Below are 19,373 nucleotides of genomic sequence, written 5' to 3' on the forward strand. Positions count from 1 at the left end.
TTGATCTTCCTTCTTCCATCTCTCGCCGTTTTGTGAGAACAGGTGCATCCTTCCCTTCTGGGTTAGATGGACTCGTGGATATCACTTCAGTGCATGGCATTGTCAGTGGGGGTGATAATTCCCTTCTCATTGGAAGACTTTGCTGTGAGTATTAGAAATGCAAGTGACTTCTCTTCCCCTTCCTCCCTGTCCATCTCTCAGAGCCACCGGGAAACAGAGGCCTCATCCACGGTCACACAGGCCTGAGGGGGTGCAACTAGACTGTTGTTTCTTCAGGCCCTCAGTGCTGGACATCATCCGGGATCCTCTGTGTGTGTCTTCCTCAGTCTGGTGTCCCTTCAGACCTTTCCCTAGTTTTCACAGGCTTGTTGTGTTGGTGTTCTTTGTCTGTTTGGAGACGCATCCTTGATAAGCTTTGTGTTTCCACTCATTCGTCTGGCGATGTATGACCTGTCTTTTGCTTTTGTCATGAGGTCTTTCCCACAGTAGATATCTTTGATTTTGCCAAGTCCACTGTATTCTCTGGGTTTTTTTGTGGACTGCCTTTTAGTTTTGTGTGTGAAGACTCAAAGCACGTGTCCGGTTTCTGCTCATTGTTCTTCTAGATTGGTGACAAGTTTTCACGGAAAGTTTGTCTAGGGATAAGTGGAAGTGAACTCGGTGTAAGGTGTCAAGTCTCCATCTCCATTCATGTCATCCCCTGCAGTTTCCAATTCCCTGTTCCTGAGTGGTTTTGGAGACCTTGTGGGGAGTTTGGTTGCATTGGAGTTTGCATTACCACCTTGATTCGATTCACACTGTTCTGCCGTCAGGGACACTGTCAAGGGGGAGTGAGGAGCAGCCTGCACTTCCAGCAGTGACCACACGGTGGGGCGAGTGCTGCTCTCCCCTCTGGGAGCCCCAGGCCACAGGCATCCCAGTGAGGAGCCAGCTCTGTGCTCAGCTGAAAGGAGTTAGTCTCTCAGGGGCCTCTGAGCCCTTGCCTTTGGATCACCCAGGGTGGGCATTGACTGGGACAGAAAAAATTGCCCTGAATTCCATGGACGGAAGAGCCTGGCTGTGTAGAGTTCGTGGGTTGCCGTGAATCAGACACAACTGAGGACAGAAAAATTCAATACATTAAAACACTTTTGGGGGGTGGGGGTGAGTGAAAGGGGGTGATGTGGGTTTTTTTGTCTTATATAACAGCCAAGGGAAATCTAGTTTAAACCTAAATTCACATAGACGGGAAAGGTATAGCTCTCCGTCACCCTATTAAAAAAAAAAAAAAAAAACTACTAAACTTTTCTGAAAGTTTATTTACTAGCTTCCTTGAGCAGTTCATGGTGAAGCTTTTTTTTTGTTTTTTTTCTGTGACATTGGCCTCATTAAAAAGTACGGTTTGCCTTTACTGGATAATTTTGTTCATTGGTTTCTTAGGGAACCTTGGTAATATTTGAGTTTCCTGGGGAGTATGGTCACATGACCTGGCCCTGGCCAATCGGTGCGTTCCACCTCCCTGGCCACTGTGATTGGCTCCGGGCTGGGGCAGTGCCCAATCGGGGCCCAGGGCCGGGCCTGACGTTGGAAGCCAGGGGAAGACGAGCTGTCGTCCTGCTGGCGTAGGGGAAGGGGTGGGGCCGGGGGAGGTCAGGCTCCAGCAGTGGGAGGGGCGTGAGGTCCGCCTGCGGCAGTTGGTGACCTTCCCGCTCCCCTCAGGGCAGAGCCGCCGGCCTGAGAATGAGGGCGCTGCTGAGCCCAGGGGCTGGGATGGCCCGTTGCTGCTGTGGTCCCAGAGCTCCACCCGAGACCTGAGGGAAACCTTCTGCCCGTGAGTCCTCTCCCGCTTGTCTGTCAGCTTGTTTGAAGCATGCTGGGTTTTCTGCCCAGCTGGCTAAGGGGAGTCCCTGGAAATGCAATGGTGTGGGTTTTGGCAGACTTCAGGGAAGACATGCCAGATGAGCCTGGGAGACTCCAGCTTAATCTGGATTCAGGAGATATCTCTTCGGGCCAGCTAGTAATTGTAGGATAAGCCTAATGAGTCTTCACAGGATGAAGAGAGTAACGTGCCAAGGTAGCATTCGATGTCCTCATTCGAGAGGATGAAGCTGGTGCTCAGAGAAGGGGGGAACTTGGCCACAGCAAGGAGGTGTGCACCCAGACAGAACCCCCAGATCCGGCCATTGGAGCTCAGGGAGGCCACTGGTGTGGCTTGTCCCTGTGGCAGGGGCCGAGGCACGCAGCCCACCCTGATTCCTGTGGGGGCCTGACTTGGGAAGTGCCATCTGGTAGCTTTGAGACTCACCAAACCAAATTGCACTGGAGAGAGGAGGGACACCTTCCTTCATCCACCCCCCACCCCCGCCGGCTTCCCACATACCCTGACCCCTTTCTCTCGATTTCGGAGCCATTTCCAGAGTCCCGCTCATATGACCTCATTCGAAGTGCACTGTGGACGAGCTGCCATCTGCAGCTGCTACCACAGCAGCCAAGGGCTTTAGCTCCCGAGTACCTCCCTTCCTTTGGAACTTGGGGGCCCTCTACTCCCCACTTGCACACCACAGACCTTTGCTGAGGATTGTGGGGACCCTCACTCAGTTTGCAGCACGTTGTAGCCATCCCTGTCCTCCCTTGAAACTCAGCTTGTGAGCTCCTTTGGAGCAGCGTGGCCCACCTGGCTGCAACGGAAGAGACACAGCTGACAGTGAAACAACAGCTTAGATCTGAGAGCCGGAAAGCTCTGTCAAAAGGGACCTCCCTCTTCACGCCGTAGAGGCTGTAGGAGCCGCCAGGGTTTCGGAACCAGTGCTGGGGCCAAAATGACTCCACAGCTGTTTTCCTTCCTGGGGAGGGTTCTGGCTTGAGTGGGAATGGCTCAAGTCTAAGGTTCTGAAAGCCCACTGTGTGCAGATGCACGGTACACAGAGAGGAGAAGGTGGAGTCCTGCCCTGGAGGTGGTCACAGCTCACGGATGAGCCAGGCAGGCAGGCAGGCAGGGCATGAGAACACCTGAGCTGCCTTCATGAGTGAATGGTGTGGGGGCAGAGGAAGAGAAGCCGGTCTGCTCCCTCATGTGGTGCCCAGGGCAGGTTGTCCCCAGAGGAAACCCTTACGACGGTGAGGAGAATCCCTGCTGTTTCCCAAGGGGTTCCGTCGGTGCGTGTCTTCCCCGGAGCGCTCAGGCCGTCTCTAAAGTACACTGGCCATGGGCATTGCCTCTCCTTGGAACTTCCCATGTGTTTCTCTTTTTTATGGAACAGTGATTTTCTAGAGGGGTTCTGGGCCACAAGGATGTTGGGTCATTTTCTAGCCTTCTGTCATGAAGAACGCTTTCCTGGGCGTTGGGGTGGTTTGTTGTTCCAGCTCCCTTTCTTGGCTTCTTTTGGGAGCTGGTGCAACAAGACGAGCTCAGCCTCTGCCTTCTGGCGGAGATGTCACCCTTGAAACAGCAATGCCTGCCTGGAGATAATGATGGCAGTGGCCAAAAGGGCTTCGTTTGGCACATGGTATCTTGAAAGGACGTACACCGTCCTTTCAGATATCAAAGGCTAGTTCAAATGACATAAAAATGAGAACTCTCCAATGGAGTCTTACAGTAGGTGGAGAGTCCGAAAAACACTGCTTCAGTCATTTCACGGAGAGTCATTGATTGGGGACACCAAGAATATAGGAAGGAATGCACAAAGAAAAGATGAAATTGTGTTCAGGATCGGGGGAAGGGATGAACAGGGCGTGCTTGCCTTGAATCCAGGCTTTGTTGGGGGGTGGGGCATAAAGATCAAACGGGTCTGAAACTACCAAGTGGTGATGGTAACACAGTATCACCAGAGTTACACAACAGTGTTCCCAAATTGCAACAATGATGAGAAAGTTTACGAATCCCAACTTAACCAACAAAAATACAGGAAACCATACAAAAAAGAAAACATCACCAGAAAGGTGGAAACAAACCAAATGCAAAGCAGTTCAGGGGAAAGGAACTCCATGTCCCCTGGGGGCAGACCGAGTTGCCGGCGTCCACGGTGAGCAGACAGGGATGGAGGCTGCAGAGCCGACCGCTCCCCTGGACGTGGTGTTTCCGGCAAGGGCTCTGGGTGTCTGTCCAGAGCGGGGGCTCGTTCTCCCTGCAGGGGTGGGTGAGTCATCGTGGGCGTCTGGGTGTTGCGCGGGAGCCAGGGCAGGCTCTCCCTGCCGAGGCGGTGACTCCTCCTCTGCCTCGGGTTGTCCTGCCAGAGCCCGAGCAGGTACAGGTGCACGTGGAGGTGGAGGTTCTGGCTGAGGGGGTGGGACATCAGTGCCTGGGGCTGGGGGTCCTGCAGGCACGGAGATCCGATCTGCCCAGTGTGCTGGCCAGTACCCAGCTGGCCTGGTGTCTCTGCGAGGGCAAGTCTCGGTTCTCCATCTGCCCTCGGTGGATCCCTGGGTCCTGCACCTGGAGCCACCACCTCTGTAGGGACAGGTCTGGGAAGTGGAGCCTGGTTCCAGTTGGAGGTCAGTGCTAGAGCTGGGGGAGAAGCAAAGTTTGCCCACAGGCCAGCCTTGGCATGTGCGTATCCCGGGACAGAAAGCTTCCAAGAGATTCCCAAAGAATACCCAGCGTCGGATGTCTTTTGGGACTGAAGTGTGCAAGACGGGGGGCGGGGGGTGTGAGGCCAGTGCTTGCTGCAGGCCCAGCAGCAGCTTTCGGGGACTCGTCCCTGTGTAGCTCAGCACCCCGTCCCCACACACTCCCGTGCAGCAGCCCCAGCGTCCTCACCTCTGTGCTCTGGCGTGCTGGGCTCCAGGTCCTCCTGCTGCCTCAGAGGCCGGGGTTCTCGGGACTCTGGGTCGGAGCCGGGTGTGCTGAGCTCCGTGGCAGCCTCAGACTGGGCCGGCGGGTGTATCCTAGGCGGTGTCTCTGCAGCAGGCCTTCCCCGCCTCCTCTTCTCCCCCGGTGGGGCTGATGCCTCCGTGGGCACGCTCACCTGGAGCCTGCACTGGGCCTCAGGGGCGGGGGGGTGGTGCTCCGACCCCTCCCTCCGGGAGGTGGATGGGGTGTCCCCGTCCTCGGCCTCATCACGTGGGAAGCTCTGCAACGACAGTGACCGTCAGCCAGCCATGCTGGGAGTTTTCCAAGCTGGGCCTGGCCAGTGGAACCGCTGCTTCTGCCTGCTCGAACTTCTCTTCCCAGAAGGGTCAGAGACGTGTGTCTGCTCAGATCCCCACCCGGGAGGAAAGAGACCCACCTGTGGGTGTGAGGTCAGCCTGGGCGGCCGCCGCTGCCCGCACACTCCCCATCGGGCCCAGCCTGCTCTCCCCTGGGGTGTGGACACAACTTGTCCGCAGGCTTCTGACCCCACATCCGCCTGGGCTTCCTTGAGGGAGACACACCCCGAGAAACCCGCATCCACACACACAGGCAAAGGACCCGGTGTTTCCGGGTGGCATGGGCGAGGTGGCCTGGCCCGGCCTGGGGCTCCCCGTGTTACCTTTCTGTTTCTCCGGGCAAACGGCCAGAGGCCTCTCGGGGGTGTCCTGAGCCAACGTCGACAGGGTGCCCACGCACACTGCCTGTGAGCTCTCCTGAGGCCCCGGCCTCTGGGCATGGGCAAACAGCAGAACATCCTGGCAGCAAGTGATCTGGCTGGGGGCTCCTCTCCGCTCTGGAGGCCTGGATACCCGGGTTGCGGGTTCTGTTGGGTTCTGTTGCCGGCAGGTGACATCATCGCCTGGGGTTCGTGCTGAGGTCCCTTCCCCAAAACTTCCCAAGGGAATCTCTGGGTTTCTGACTGCTCGACCACCCCCCTTAGGCCATGTGCAGGCACAGAGACGCCCACACAGCCCAGCCCACAGCCCTGGGGAGGCCTGGGTGCAGCCAGGGCCTGAGCTCCGAGGGCCCTGCTGCTCTCAGACCAGGCTCCTTCTTCTCATAAGTGGTGTGGCCCTGGACAAGCATATGCCCCTCAGGGTTTCCCCAGTCTCTCCATCTGCAGAGTGGGGGTCATTCTCCCATCTGCTTCCTAGGTCTGTCGGCCTACGAGCAGCTCCATGCCTTTCCACCTGGGGCCGATATCACGTGGAGCTCGTGCGCTGAGACTTCAGAAAGAAAGATTCCATCCAGGGCTGACATAGCACAGAATGGGGCAGAACGAGGCCTGGATGTGCCGTGGTACCCAGGAAAAGGCACTCCCCCTCCTGACTGTTTTGAGACCCCGCATCCAAGTTGGAGGACCGAAAGGAAGACTCGAAGGTCTCCCTCTCTTGTAGAAAAGAGTAGCCAACTTTCTGGTCCTGTTTCCATTGAGATTCTGTTCAAGTGTCCCAGCTCGGCTTCTGCGGGTGGCTGAGCTTCTAATGGCTCCCTGCGTTCTTGTCTTTTCCTCTGCAAACCTTCCGTCCTTTTCCCCCTTCTGGGGTGGATGGGCGCTGTCATTGCTTCTACCTTCGAGACAGATTGAGGAAAAGTCTGGACCATCGACTCCTTTCCTCTCTTTGGTTCTGTGTCTCTCTCTGGCTGTGTCCCTCTCTTTTCCTTTCTCAATTCCCTCTGTGTCTTCCTCTTTCTCTCTCGTGTGTGAATGGATGGATGCTAGGAATTCCACATGTATATGATTAGATGAGGGTTATGTTTTAGGGATAGGTTAGAGGGAGAGAAAGGCTTCAGGTCGGAGTTGGTCATAGGGGAAGGGTCAAGGGTGGTGGTGGTGTTTCTTGGAATCTGAGTGCTGTGCATTCTTCGTCTCTTTCCATATGAACCCCTTCTCAGATACACCACTTGGAAGGAGTCTCTCGTGTTCCGTTTCCTATCTTTTGCATTTGTGAATGCTTAGCTTCTCTGTTGTGAAGAGGTTCCATTGGATGGAAACCCATTGGTGTACTTCGTGTACCTCTTTCCCTTAATTGAAGAGACCCATTTCTACCTCCGCCCAGCAAATGGCAAGGAGACTCTGATGTTAAGGAGCCTTTGACCTACGCTTCTTTCTAGCTATCTCATGACATCAGTCTTTAGGGTGAGGTTTTTCCCCAATATTGAGGTGGTCTGAGATCCAAACCAATAGCGTTCTTCAGATGTAGCTGTCTGGGTTTCCCATGGACATTGATTGAAGAGGCTTTCTTGTTCCCATTTGGATAATCTCCCCTTCTGTGTCAGAGATGAGTTGACGATGGATGCTGGGGTTTGTTTCTGGACCCTCAACTTTATTCCATCGATCTGGATCTGTGTGTGTTGTTGTATTCCCAATAGCATACTGTCCTGCCGCTGCTGCTGCTGCTGCTAAGTCACTTCAGTCGTGTCAGACTCTGCGCGACCCCATGGCCTGCAGCCTACCAGGCTCCTCCGTCCAGGGCATTTTCCAGGCAAGAGTACTGGAGTGGGTCGCCATTGCCTTCTCCGATACTCTCCTGAGGATCCTAGTTTGGTCGTCTAATTTCCTTTCACACAACCTTGGATGTCCGTATCGGGGCCTTTTCGTCGGATTGTATTGACAATTTAGGCTCTTTTCTGTTTCCGTAACCCCTTTTGCAATTCTTTGTTCGGTGCGAAAATGCATTGGCATTTTGGGAGGAATAGCATCGAAGCTGTGGATTGCCTTGTGGGGCTGTGACATCATTTTCCCAATAGGAATTTTTCAAGCCCTGAGCACAGCTTCTCTCTCCAGTGATTGGTGTGGGCTTGATCTTCCTTCTTCCATCTCTCGCCGTTTTGTGAGAACAGGTGCATCCTTCCCTTCTGGGTTAGATGGACTCGTGGATATCACTTCAGTGCATGGCATTGTCAGTGGGGGTGATAATTCCCTTCTCATTGGAAGACTTTGCTGTGAGTATTAGAAATGCAAGTGACTTCTCTTCCCCTTCCTCCCTGTCCATCTCTCAGAGCCACCGGGAAACAGAGGCCTCATCCACGGTCACACAGGCCTGAGGGGGTGCAACTAGACTGTTGTTTCTTCAGGCCCTCAGTGCTGGACATCATCCGGGATCCTCTGTGTGTGTCTTCCTCAGTCTGGTGTCCCTTCAGACCTTTCCCTAGTTTTCACAGGCTTGTTGTGTTGGTGTTCTTTGTCTGTTTGGAGACGCATCCTTGATAAGCTTTGTGTTTCCACTCATTCGTCTGGCGATGTATGACCTGTCTTTTGCTTTTGTCATGAGGTCTTTCCCACAGTAGATATCTTTGATTTTGCCAAGTCCACTGTATTCTCTGGGTTTTTTTGTGGACTGCCTTTTAGTTTTGTGTGTGAAGACTCAAAGCACGTGTCCGGTTTCTGCTCATTGTTCTTCTAGATTGGTGACAAGTTTTCACGGAAAGTTTGTCTAGGGATAAGTGGAAGTGAACTCGGTGTAAGGTGTCAAGTCTCCATCTCCATTCATGTCATCCCCTGCAGTTTCCAATTCCCTGTTCCTGAGTGGTTTTGGAGACCTTGTGGGGAGTTTGGTTGCATTGGAGTTTGCATTACCACCTTGATTCGATTCACACTGTTCTGCCGTCAGGGACACTGTCAAGGGGGAGTGAGGAGCAGCCTGCACTTCCAGCAGTGACCACACGGTGGGGCGAGTGCTGCTCTCCCCTCTGGGAGCCCCAGGCCACAGGCATCCCAGTGAGGAGCCAGCTCTGTGCTCAGCTGAAAGGAGTTAGTCTCTCAGGGGCCTCTGAGCCCTTGCCTTTGGATCACCCAGGGTGGGCATTGACTGGGACAGAAAAAATTGCCCTGAATTCCATGGACGGAAGAGCCTGGCTGTGTAGAGTTCGTGGGTTGCCGTGAATCAGACACAACTGAGGACAGAAAAATTCAATACATTAAAACACTTTTGGGGGGTGGGGGTGAGTGAAAGGGGGTGATGTGGGTTTTTTTGTCTTATATAACAGCCAAGGGAAATCTAGTTTAAACCTAAATTCACATAGACGGGAAAGGTATAGCTCTCCGTCACCCTATTAAAAAAAAAAAAAAAACTACTAAACTTTTCTGAAAGTTTATTTACTAGCTTCCTTGAGCAGTTCATGGTGAAGCTTTTTTTTTTTTTTTTTTTTCTGTGACATTGGCCTCATTAAAAAGTACGGTTTGCCTTTACTGGATAATTTTGTTCATTGGTTTCTTAGGGAACCTTGGTAATATTTGAGTTTCCTGGGGAGTATGGTCACATGACCTGGCCCTGGCCAATCGGTGCGTTCCACCTCCCTGGCCACTGTGATTGGCTCCGGGCTGGGGCAGTGCCCAATCGGGGCCCAGGGCCGGGCCTGACGTTGGAAGCCAGGGGAAGACGAGCTGTCGTCCTGCTGGGGTAGGGGAAGGGGTGGGGCCGGGGGAGGTCAGGCTCCAGCAGTGGGAGGGGCGTGAGGTCCGCCTGCGGCAGTTGGTGACCTTCCCGCTCCCCTCAGGGCAGAGCCGCCGGCCTGAGAATGAGGGCGCTGCTGAGCCCAGGGGCTGGGATGGCCCGTTGCTGCTGTGGTCCCAGAGCTCCACCCGAGACCTGAGGGAAACCTTCTGCCCGTGAGTCCTCTCCCGCTTGTCTGTCAGCTTGTTTGAAGCATGCTGGGTTTTCTGCCCAGCTGGCTAAGGGGAGTCCCTGGAAATGCAATGGTGTGGGTTTTGGCAGACTTCAGGGAAGACATGCCAGATGAGCCTGGGAGACTCCAGCTTAATCTGGATTCAGGAGATATCTCTTCGGGCCAGCTAGTAATTGTAGGATAAGCCTAATGAGTCTTCACAGGATGAAGAGAGTAACGTGCCAAGGTAGCATTCGATGTCCTCATTCGAGAGGATGAAGCTGGTGCTCAGAGAAGGGGGGAACTTGGCCACAGCAAGGAGGTGTGCACCCAGACAGAACCCCCAGATCCGGCCATTGGAGCTCAGGGAGGCCACTGGTGTGGCTTGTCCCTGTGGCAGGGGCCGAGGCACGCAGCCCACCCTGATTCCTGTGGGGGCCTGACTTGGGAAGTGCCATCTGGTAGCTTTGAGACTCACCAAACCAAATTGCACTGGAGAGAGGAGGGACACCTTCCTTCATCCACCCCCCACCCCCGCCGGCTTCCCACATACCCTGACCCCTTTCTCTCGATTTCGGAGCCATTTCCAGAGTCCCGCTCATATGACCTCATTCGAAGTGCACTGTGGACGAGCTGCCATCTGCAGCTGCTACCACAGCAGCCAAGGGCTTTAGCTCCCGAGTACCTCCCTTCCTTTGGAACTTGGGGGCCCTCTACTCCCCACTTGCACACCACAGACCTTTGCTGAGGATTGTGGGGACCCTCACTCAGTTTGCAGCACGTTGTAGCCATCCCTGTCCTCCCTTGAAACTCAGCTTGTGAGCTCCTTTGGAGCAGCGTGGCCCACCTGGCTGCAACGGAAGAGACACAGCTGACAGTGAAACAACAGCTTAGATCTGAGAGCCGGAAAGCTCTGTCAAAAGGGACCTCCCTCTTCACGCCGTAGAGGCTGTAGGAGCCGCCAGGGTTTCGGAACCAGTGCTGGGGCCAAAATGACTCCACAGCTGTTTTCCTTCCTGGGGAGGGTTCTGGCTTGAGTGGGAATGGCTCAAGTCTAAGGTTCTGAAAGCCCACTGTGTGCAGATGCACGGTACACAGAGAGGAGAAGGTGGAGTCCTGCCCTGGAGGTGGTCACAGCTCACGGATGAGCCAGGCAGGCAGGCAGGCAGGGCATGAGAACACCTGAGCTGCCTTCATGAGTGAATGGTGTGGGGGCAGAGGAAGAGAAGCCGGTCTGCTCCCTCATGTGGTGCCCAGGGCAGGTTGTCCCCAGAGGAAACCCTTACGACGGTGAGGAGAATCCCTGCTGTTTCCCAAGGGGTTCCGTCGGTGCGTGTCTTCCCCGGAGCGCTCAGGCCGTCTCTAAAGTACACTGGCCATGGGCATTGCCTCTCCTTGGAACTTCCCATGTGTTTCTCTTTTTTATGGAACAGTGATTTTCTAGAGGGGTTCTGGGCCACAAGGATGTTGGGTCATTTTCTAGCCTTCTGTCATGAAGAACGCTTTCCTGGGCGTTGGGGTGGTTTGTTGTTCCAGCTCCCTTTCTTGGCTTCTTTTGGGAGCTGGTGCAACAAGACGAGCTCAGCCTCTGCCTTCTGGCTGAGATGTCACCCTTGAAACAGCAATGCCTGCCTGGAGATAATGATGGCAGTGGCCAAAAGGGCTTCGTTTGGCACATGGTATCTTGAAAGGACGTACACCGTCCTTTCAGATATCAAAGGCTAGTTCAAATGACATAAAAATGAGAACTCTCCAATGGAGTCTTACAGTAGGTGGAGAGTCCGAAAAACACTGCTTCAGTCATTTCACGGAGAGTCATTGATTGGGGACACCAAGAATATAGGAAGGAATGCACAAAGAAAAGATGAAATTGTGTTCAGGATCGGGGGAAGGGATGAACAGGGCGTGCTTGCCTTGAATCCAGGCTTTGTTGGGGGGTGGGGCATAAAGATCAAACGGGTCTGAAACTACCAAGTGGTGATGGTAACACAGTATCACCAGAGTTACACAACAGTGTTCCCAAATTGCAACAATGATGAGAAAGTTTACGAATCCCAACTTAACCAACAAAAATACAGGAAACCATACAAAAAAGAAAACATCACCAGAAAGGTGGAAACAAACCAAATGCAAAGCAGTTCAGGGGAAAGGAACTCCATGTCCCGTGGGGGCAGACCGAGTTGCCGGCGTCCACGGTGAGCAGACAGGGATGGAGGCTGCAGAGCCGACCGCTCCCCTGGACGTGGTGTTTCCGGCAAGGGCTCTGGGTGTCTGTCCAGAGCGGGGGCTCGTTCTCCCTGCAGGGGTGGGTGAGTCATCGTGGGCGTCTGGGTGTTGCGCGGGAGCCAGGGCAGGCTCTCCCTGCCGAGGCGGTGACTCCTCCTCTGCCTCGGGTTCTCCTGCCAGAGCCCGAGCAGGTACAGGTGCACGTGGAGGTGGAGGTTCTGGCTGAGGGGGTGGGACATCAGTGCCTGGGGCTGGGGGTCCTGCAGGCACGGAGATCCGATCTGCCCAGTGTGCTGGCCAGTACCCAGCTGGCCTGGTGTCTCTGCGAGGGCAAGTCTCGGTTCTCCATCTGCCCTCGGTGGATCCCTGGGTCCTGCACCTGGAGCCACCACCTCTGTAGGGACAGGTCTGGGAAGTGGAGCCTGGTTCCAGTTGGAGGTCAGTGCTAGAGCTGGGGGAGAAGCAAAGTTTGCCCACAGGCCAGCCTTGGCATGTGCGTATCCCGGGACAGAAAGCTTCCAAGAGATTCCCAAAGAATACCCAGCGTCGGATGTCTTTTGGGACTGAAGTGTGCAAGACGGGGGGCGGGGGGTGTGAGGCCAGTGCTTGCTGCAGGCCCAGCAGCAGCTTTCGGGGACTCGTCCCTGTGTAGCTCAGCACCCCGTCCCCACACACTCCCGTGCAGCAGCCCCAGCATCCTCACCTCTGTGCTCTGGCGTGCTGGGCTCCAGGTCCTCCTGCTGCCTCAGAGGCCGGGGTTCTCGGGACTCTGGGTCGGAGCCGGGTGTGCTGAGCTCCGTGGCAGCCTCAGACTGGGCCGGCGGGTGTATCCTAGGCGGTGTCTCTGCAGCAGGCCTTCCCCGCCTCCTCTTCTCCCCCGGTGGGGCTGATGCCTCCGTGGGCACGCTCACCTGGAGCCTGCACTGGGCCTCACGGGCGGGGGGGTGGTGCTCCGACCCCTCCCTCCGGGAGGTGGATGGGGTGTCCCCGTCCTCGGCCTCATCACGTGGGAAGCTCTGCAACGACAGTGACCGTCAGCCAGCCATGCTGGGAGTTTTCCAAGCTGGGCCTGGCCAGTGGAACCGCTGCTTCTGCCTGCTCGAACTTCTCTTCCCAGAAGGGTCAGAGACGTGTGTCTGCTCAGATCCCCACCCGGGAGGAAAGAGACCCACCTGTGGGTGTGAGGTCAGCCTGGGCGGCCGCCGCTGCCCGCACACTCCCCATCGGGCCCAGCCTGCTCTCCCCTGGGGTGTGGACACAACTTGTCCGCAGGCTTCTGACCCCACATCCGCCTGGGCTTCCTTGAGGGAGACACACCCCGAGAAACCCGCATCCACACACACAGGCAAAGGACCCGGTGTTTCCGGGTGGCATGGGCGAGGTGGCCTGGCCCGGCCTGGGGCTCCCCGTGTTACCTTTCTGTTTCTCCGGGCAAACGGCCAGAGGCCTCTCGGGGGTGTCCTGAGCCAACGTCGACAGGGTGCCCACGCACACTGCCTGTGAGCTCTCCTGAGGCCCCGGCCTCTGGGCATGGGCAAACAGCAGAACATCCTGGCAGCAAGTGATCTGGCTGGGGGCTCCTCTCCGCTCTGGAGGCCTGGATACCCGGGTTGCGGGTTCTGTTGGGTTCTGTTGCCGGCAGGTGACATCATCGCCTGGGGTTCGTGCTGAGGTCCCTTCCCCAAAACTTCCCAAGGGAATCTCTGGGTTTCTGACTGCTCGACCACCCCCCTTAGGCCATGTGCAGGCACAGAGACGCCCACACAGCCCAGCCCACAGCCCTGGGGAGGCCTGGGTGCAGCCAGGGCCTGAGCTCCGAGGGCCCTGCTGCTCTCAGACCAGGCTCCTTCTTCTCATAAGTGGTGTGGCCCTGGACAAGCATATGCCCCTCAGGGTTTCCCCAGTCTCTCCATCTGCAGAGTGGGGGTCATTCTCCCATCTGCTTCCTAGGTCTGTCGGCCTACGAGCAGCTCCATGCCTTTCCACCTGGGGCCGATATCACGTGGAGCTCGTGCGCTGAGACTTCAGAAAGAAAGATTCCATCCAGGGCTGACATAGCACAGAATGGGGCAGAACGAGGCCTGGATGTGCCGTGGTACCCAGGAAAAGGCACTCCCCCTCCTGACTGTTTTGAGACCCCGCATCCAAGTTGGAGGACCGAAAGGAAGACTCGAAGGTCTCCCTCTCTTGTAGAAAAGAGTAGCCAACTTTCTGGTCCTGTTTCCATTGAGATTCTGTTCAAGTGTCCCAGCTCGGCTTCTGCGGGTGGCTGAGCTTCTAGTGGCTCCCTGCGTTCTTGTCTTTTCCTCTGCAAACCTTCCGTCCTTTTCCCCCTTCTGGGGTGGATGGGCGCTGTCATTGCTTCTACCTTCGAGACAGATTGAGGAAAAGTCTGGACCATCGACTCCTTTCCTCTCTTTGGTTCCGTGTCTCTCTCTGGCTGTGTCCCTCTCTTTTCCTTTCTCAATTCCCTCTGTGTCTTCCTCTTTCTCTCTCGTGTGTGAATGGATGGATGCTAGGAATTCCACATGTATATGATTAGATGAGGGTTATGTTTTAGGGATAGGTTAGAGGGAGAGAAAGGCTTCAGGTCGGAGTTGGTCATAGGGGAAGGGTCAAGGGTGGTGGTGGTGTTTCTTGGAATCTGAGTGCTGTGCATTCTTCGTCTCTTTCCATATGAACCCCTTCTCAGATACACCACTTGGAAGGAGTCTCTCGTGTTCCGTTTCCTATCTTTTGCATTTGTGAATGCTTAGCTTCTCTGTTGTGAAGAGGTTCCATTGGATGGAAACCCATTGGTGTACTTCGTGTACCTCTTTCCCTTAATTGAAGAGACCCATTTCTACCTCCGCCCAGCAAATGGCAAGGAGACTCTGATGTTAAGGAGCCTTTGACCTACGCTTCTTTCTAGCTATCTCATGACATCAGTCTTTAGGGTGAGGTTTTTCCCCAATATTGAGGTGGTCTGAGATCCAAACCAATAGCGTTCTTCAGATGTAGCTGTCTGGGTTTCCCGTGGACATTGATTGAAGAGGCTTTCTTGTTCCCATTTGGATAATCTCCCCTTCTGTGTCAGAGATGAGTTGACGATGGATGCTGGGGTTTGTTTCTGGACCCTCAACTTTATTCCATCGATCTGGATCTGTGTGTGTTGTTGTATTCCCAATAGCATACTGTCCTGCCGCTGCTGCTGCTGCTGCTAAGTCACTTCAGTCGTGTCAGACTCTGCGCGACCCCATGGCCTGCAGCCTACCAGGCTCCTCCGTCCAGGGCATTTTCCAGGCAAGAGTACTGGAGTGGGTCGCCATTGCCTTCTCCGATACTCTCCTGAGGATCCTAGTTTGGTCGTCTAATTTCCTTTCACACAACCTTGGATGTCCGTATCGGGGCCTTTTCGTCGGATTGTATTGACAATTTAGGCTCTTTTCTGTTTCCGTAACCCCTTTTGCAATTCTTTGTTCGGTGCGAAAATGCATTGGCATTTTGGGAGGAATAGCATCGAAGCTGTGGATTGCCTTGTGGGGCTGTGACATCATTTTCCCAATAGGAATTTTTCAAGCCCTGAGCACAGCTTCTCTCTCCAGTGATTGGTGTGGGCTTGATCTTCCTTCTTCCATCTCTCGCCGTTTTGTGAGAACAGGTGCATCCTTCCCTTCTGGGTTAGATGGACTCGTGGATATCACTTCAGTGCATGGCATTGTCAGTGGGGGTGATAATTCCCTTCTCATTGGAAGACTTTGCTGTGAGTATTAGAAATGCAAGTGACTTCTCTTCCCCTTCCTCCCTGTCCATCTCTCAGAGCCACCGGGAAACAGAGGCCTCATCCACGGTCACACAGGCCTGAGGGGGTGCAACTAGACTGTTGTTTCTTCAGGCCCTCAGTGCTGGACATCATCCGGGATCCTCTGTGTGTGTCTTCCTCAGTCTGGTGTCCCTTCAGACCTTTCCCTAGTTTTCACAGGCTTGTTGTGTTGGTGTTCTTTGTCTGTTTGGAGACGCATCCTTGATAAGCTTTGTGTTTCCACTCATTCGTCTGGCGATGTATGACCTGTCTTTTGCTTTTGTCATGAGGTCTTTCCCACAGTAGATATCTTTGATTTTGCCAAGTCCACTGTATTCTCTGGGTTTTTTTGTGGACTGCCTTTTAGTTTTGTGTGTGAAGACTCAAAGCACGTGTCCGGTTTCTGCTCATTGTTCTTCTAGATTGGTGACAAGTTTTCACGGAAAGTTTGTCTAGGGATAAGTGGAAGTGAACTCGGTGTAAGGTGTCAAGTCTCCATCTCCATTCATGTCATCCCCTGCAGTTTCCAATTCCCTGTTCCTGAGTGGTTTTGGAGACCTTGTGGGGAGTTTGGTTGCATTGGAGTTTGCATTACCACCTTGATTCGATTCACACTGTTCTGCCGTCAGGGACACTGTCAAGGGGGAGTGAGGAGCAGCCTGCACTTCCAGCAGTGACCACACGGTGGGGCGAGTGCTGCTCTCCCCTCTGGGAGCCCCAGGCCACAGGCATCCCAGTGAGGAGCCAGCTCTGTGCTCAGCTGAAAGGAGTTAGTCTCTCAGGGGCCTCTGAGCCCTTGCCTTTGGATCACCCAGGGTGGGCATTGACTGGGACAGAAAAAATTGCCCTGAATTCCATGGACGGAAGAGCCTGGCTGTGTAGAGTTCGTGGGTTGCCGTGAATCAGACACAACTGAGGACAGAAAAATTCAATACATTAAAACACTTTTGGGGGGTGGGGGTGAGTGAAAGGGGGTGATGTGGGTTTTTTTGTCTTATATAACAGCCAAGGGAAATCTAGTTTAAACCTAAATTCACATAGACGGGAAAGGTATAGCTCTCCGTCACCCTATTAAAAAAAAAAAAAAAAAACTACTAAACTTTTCTGAAAGTTTATTTACTAGCTTCCTTGAGCAGTTCATGGTGAAGCTTTTTTTTTGTTTTTTTTCTGTGACATTGGCCTCATTAAAAAGTACGGTTTGCCTTTACTGGATAATTTTGTTCATTGGTTTCTTAGGGAACCTTGGTAATATTTGAGTTTCCTGGGGAGTATGGTCACATGACCTGGCCCTGGCCAATCGGTGCGTTCCACCTCCCTGGCCACTGTGATTGGCTCCGGGCTGGGGCAGTGCCCAATCGGGGCCCAGGGCCGGGCCTGACGTTGGAAGCCAGGGGAAGACGAGCTGTCGTCCTGCTGGCGTAGGGGAAGGGGTGGGGCCGGGGGAGGTCAGGCTCCAGCAGTGGGAGGGGCGTGAGGTCCGCCTGCGGCAGTTGGTGACCTTCCCGCTCCCCTCAGGGCAGAGCCGCCGGCCTGAGAATGAGGGCGCTGCTGAGCCCAGGGGCTGGGATGGCCCGTTGCTGCTGTGGTCCCAGAGCTCCACCCGAGACCTGAGGGAAACCTTCTGCCCGTGAGTCCTCTCCCGCTTGTCTGTCAGCTTGTTTGAAGCATGCTGGGTTTTCTGCCCAGCTGGCTAAGGGGAGTCCCTGGAAATGCAATGGTGTGGGTTTTGGCAGACTTCAGGGAAGACATGCCAGATGAGCCTGGGAGACTCCAGCTTAATCTGGATTCAGGAGATATCTCTTCGGGCCAGCTAGTAATTGTAGGATAAGCCTAATGAGTCTTCACAGGATGAAGAGAGTAACGTGCCAAGGTAGCATTCGATGTCCTCATTCGAGAGGATGAAGCTGGTGCTCAGAGAAGGGGGGAACTTGGCCACAGCAAGGAGGTGTGCACCCAGACAGAACCCCCAGATCCGGCCATTGGAGCTCAGGGAGGCCACTGGTGTGGCTTGTCCCTGTGGCAGGGGCCGAGGCACGCAGCCCACCCTGATTCCTGTGGGGGCCTGACTTGGGAAGTGCCATCTGGTAGCTTTGAGACTCACCAAACCAAATTGCACTGGAGAGAGGAGGGACACCTTCCTTCATCCACCCCCCACCCCCGCCGGCTTCCCACATACCCTGACCCCTTTCTCTCGATTTCGGAGCCATTTCCAGAGTCCCGCTCATATGACCTCATTCGAAGTGCACTGTGGACGAGCTGCCATCTGCAGCTGCTACCACAGCAGCCAAGGGCTTTAGCTCCCGAGTACCTCCCTTCCTTTGGAACTTGGGGGCCCTCTACTCCCCACTTGCACACCACAGACCTTTGCTGAGGATTGTGGGGACCCTCACTCAGTTTGCAGCACGTTGTAGCCATCCCTGTCCTCCCTTGAAACTCAGCTTGTGAGCTCCTTTGGAGCAGCGTGGCCCACCTGGCTGCAACGGAAGAGACACAGCTGACAGTGAAACAACAGCTTAGATCTGAGAGCCGGAAAGCTCTGTCAAAAGGGACCTCCCTCTTCACGCCGTAGAGGCTGTAGGAGCCGCCAGGGTTTCGGAACCAGTGCTGGGGCCAAAATGACTCCACAGCTGTTTTCCTTCCTGGGGAGGGTTCTGGCTTGAGTGGGAATGGCTCAAGTCTAAGGTTCTGAAAGCCCACTGTGTGCAGATGCACGGTACACAGAGAGGAGAAGGTGGAGTCCTGCCCTGGAGGTGGTCACAGCTCACGGATGAGCCAGGCAGGCAGGCAGGCAGGGCATGAGAACACCTGAGCTGCCTTCATGAGTGAATGGTGTGGGGGCAGAGGAAGAGAAGCCGGTCTGCTCCCTCATGTGGTGCCCAGGGCAGGTTGTCCCCAGAGGAAACCCTTACGACGGTGAGGAGAATCCCTGCTGTTTCCCAAGGGGTTCCGTCGGTGCGTGTCTTCCCCGGAGCGCTCAGGCCGTCTCTAAAGTACACTGGCCATGGGCATTGCCTCTCCTTGGAACTTCCCATGTGTTTCTCTTTTTTATGGAACAGTGATTTTCTAGAGGGGTTCTGGGCCACAAGGATGTTGGGTCATTTTCTAGCCTTCTGTCATGAAGAACGCTTTCCTGGGCGTTGGGGTGGTTTGTTGTTCCAGCTCCCTTTCTTGGCTTCTTTTGGGAGCTGGTGCAACAAGACGAGCTCAGCCTCTGCCTTCTGGCGGAGATGTCACCCTTGAAACAGCAATGCCTGCCTGGAGATAATGATGGCAGTGGCCAAAAGGGCTTCGTTTGGCACATGGTATCTTGAAAGGACGTACACCGTCCTTTCAGATATCAAAGGCTAGTTCAAATGACATAAAAATGAGAACTCTCCAATGGAGTCTTACAGTAGGTGGAGAGTCCGAAAAACACTGCTTCAGTCATTTCACGGAGAGTCATTGATTGGGGACACCAAGAATATAGGAAGGAATGCACAAAGAAAAGATGAAATTGTGTTCAGGATCGGGGGAAGGGATGAACAGGGCGTGCTTGCCTTGAATCCAGGCTTTGTTGGGGGGTGGGGCATAAAGATCAAACGGGTCTGAAACTACCAAGTGGTGATGGTAACACAGTATCACCAGAGTTACACAACAGTGTTCCCAAATTGCAACAATGATGAGAAAGTTTACGAATCCCAACTTAACCAACAAAAATACAGGAAACCATACAAAAAAGAAAACATCACCAGAAAGGTGGAAACAAACCAAATGCAAAGCAGTTCAGGGGAAAGGAACTCCATGTCCCCTGGGGGCAGACCGAGTTGCCGGCGTCCACGGTGAGCAGACAGGGATGGAGGCTGCAGAGCCGACCGCTCCCCTGGACGTGGTGTTTCCGGCAAGGGCTCTGGGTGTCTGTCCAGAGCGGGGGCTCGTTCTCCCTGCAGGGGT

At 54.5% G+C, this 19,373-nt stretch overlaps 1 long non-coding RNA gene across 3 annotated transcripts in view; it reads left to right on the forward strand.

Annotated features, from left to right (window-relative positions):
• Positions 1 to 19,165, forward strand: part of LOC145534159 (uncharacterized) — a 32,828-nt gene extending 13,663 nt beyond the window's left edge. Inside the window, exons 3-5 of one of the 3 annotated variants that reach the window (XR_014074288.1) lie at positions 1,699 to 1,810; positions 9,329 to 9,440; positions 16,959 to 19,165. This is a non-coding gene — a long non-coding RNA (uncharacterized LOC145534159). Of the gene's footprint in view, positions 1 to 1,698; positions 3,906 to 9,192; positions 9,232 to 9,328; positions 9,441 to 16,958 lie in introns of those variants that run through there. The other 2 variants (XR_014074289.1, XR_014074287.1) reach the window with 2 other exon arrangements.
• The last annotated feature ends 208 nt before the right edge of the window (positions 19,166 to 19,373 follow it).

The sequence above is a fragment of the Giraffa tippelskirchi genome, chromosome 14, assembly GCF_054371585.1.
Source record: "Giraffa tippelskirchi isolate mGirTip1 chromosome 14, T2T-mGirTip1v1.2.pri, whole genome shotgun sequence".
NCBI lineage: Eukaryota > Metazoa > Chordata > Mammalia > Artiodactyla > Giraffidae > Giraffa > Giraffa tippelskirchi.